Source organism: Frankliniella occidentalis, unplaced genomic scaffold, assembly GCF_000697945.3.
Source record: "Frankliniella occidentalis isolate FOCC.00 unplaced genomic scaffold, Focc_3.1 Scaffold62, whole genome shotgun sequence".
NCBI classification, from domain to species: Eukaryota; Metazoa; Arthropoda; class Insecta; order Thysanoptera; family Thripidae; genus Frankliniella; species Frankliniella occidentalis.
Genome location: NW_026267192.1, coordinates 283,756 through 286,247, shown reverse-complemented (window position 1 = coordinate 286,247; position 2,492 = coordinate 283,756).

The window sequence follows — 2,492 nt, the reverse complement described above, 5'->3', positions numbered from 1 at the left end:
TGCTTTGGCAGTTTTGTAACAGCAAGTTAAGGGCGTTCTTTCTCGATGGTCCGAAAAGCATATGCCGCTCGGGCAACCGCAACCGCAGTTTTTACTCGTTATTCACCAACACCATAAATCAACTTCGAGTTGGGGAAAACGAGCAAATACTCGTATGCTACCACAATGCATGCAGAATTATGCTTTGGTCATAGCCACAATGCATACAGAGTGGTATTAATGTTTCTGGGCAGCTTAAGCGCTAGTATGAAGTCCTTAATAGAACTTTTTATTCGGTTGTCAAACCAGGAATTTTGAGAACACGAAATAAAATTCATTTAAAAAATTTCGTCCTGCAAATGTGCGCACGCGCGAGATAGTGATATCAACACCGGATAAGGTGGTCTGTGCCGCGCGGTTGACCTTGAGATACAAATTTCTTTTGAGCGGTCAAGGTGCGCTAAACTCGGAGCGTAGAGCCGATAATGCTTCTCGGAGGCGTGGAGGCCTGTCTTGTGGACAAAGCTGGATGCCAAATGCTCGCTGGCGGCAGATAATTTATTTTCTTTTAACAGCGAATAAGTCGAAAGAGGTTGGTATATGGCTCTGGAGAGAGCAGAAAAGTAATATAAGGATGGAAATACAATTTCAACAGTAAAGTGGGACAAACATCAAGGCCTAATGTCGCCAAGCCTCATTCAGAGGACTCTCAATACCCACTCTAATTGAAAAGTTTGCAAGACAGTGGAAGTTCTAGCCCCGCTCGCTCCACAAATCTCTTATGGACACACAGCATGAGTTTTAGTTGTTTGCTACACTGTAAAAAATTTTGGGAGTAATTTTACCCTTTTGGGTGACGAAACGCTCACTCAAGAAAATCGGGTGATTATTTTTATCGACCCTTGGAAGAGTAATTTTACTACATACATGGGTGGGTAAAATTCCCAACCCACGGGGTGAAATTTTTGATCTCATGGTAGAGTGTATTTATTTACCCACGAGGTTAAAACAGAATGATCTCCACCTTGGGTGTGAAGCTGAACTGTATGAAAAAAGTGTGGCACCCTACTGAGAGTTGAACCTCGGACATTCCGATTACGAATCTGCGCCTTTAACCACGCCGCTACCGCGCCTACCTGGCCAGAGACACGCTGGCTCTTAGTGTCTTTCCTCCGGAGTGCTCCGTGACTTCTAGGCGTAATTTTACCCTCGTGGGTGTGAAAAACATATTTTTCATCCAGGAGAGGTAATTTTACCAACAAACATTAGGCGAAATTTACTCTTTGGGGGTGTAACACGTAATTACCTGCCCAAATGCTGATTTTGTCTCACCATTCTTAGATAAATGTAGTTGTGTGGGAGATAAATTACTTTTTACCAACCCATTATTAGGGTAAATTGGGATTACCGAGTGGGAGACAAAAATTACTCTCCCATTTTGAGACAAAATTACTCCTGATTTTTTACAGTGTAGATAGGTAAATAAATTGTAGAGAAATGGCTGAGAAAGGGAATCCTCTGATATATTATCAAAATTGGGTCTATTAGATTGGTCGCAGGTCGCAGGTAGCGCGTATGGACAGTTCTGTTGCACACGGCATACTGACGAGAAAATACATTTACTCTTTTTGGTATTGCTTGTACACCTTTTTGGGGGAGTTTATGAAAACGACACCACCAACACGACCGTGTACTTGCCTGTTCTTGTACATGCTATAATACTATCTGAATTCCAATCTAATGCTTGGCCTGCTAAATTGCAGGGAGGCGGGGGGATGATGATCGTGCCGCTGAGACACGCAAAGTGCGCACAGCAGCGAGGGCGCTGATGGGGCGGCTGTTGCAGGCGACGAGCTTATCTCTGGCGCCGCCTCACCTGGGCCGCCCGCTCCTGCAGCGCGGGTACAGTCGGGCCGGGAGAGTAATTATAATTAATAAACTTTGGCAAGCTGACATTGTAAGCCGCTGCCGGCCCGGTGCGTCCCCAGCACTCACGAGGAGGCCAGGCGCCCGGGGCCCGGGCCAGGCCGGCACGCCTTGAGGCCCGCCCGCCCGCCGCACATCGCTGCATGCGCTCGGGGGGCCTCACCGCGTACCTGCCGGGGGCTCCCGCGCCGCGCGCCGCCGAGCTCCTTCGGCTCTAGCCCCTGGGCGCCGCCAGGGTGGGCCGCCGTCTCAGCAGACCTGCTCGGCGGGTATGCCTACCCAGGTGTTTGCAGGCGCTAAGCGTTCTGTTGCCTCATACGTCGTGGTGCACATGCACAGCCCAATGGCCCAGTGTGGAGCCGGGACCTGCTCCGCATGTCTGCGTCGACGTGCCCCACTCCTTCGCCCCCCCCCCGACTCCATCCCGACTCCTCCTGCGCTGCCATCTTGTAGGTTAATTTCTCTTGTTCCTCGCGCCGCCCCCGGCCTCGGCCTCCGGCCGCCTCCCTCCCGAGCCCGGTGTGCTTGCTGCCGCCACTTGCTCGGCCGGACTGAAAAATGATCGTTACTCCTCCACGCCACGCCAC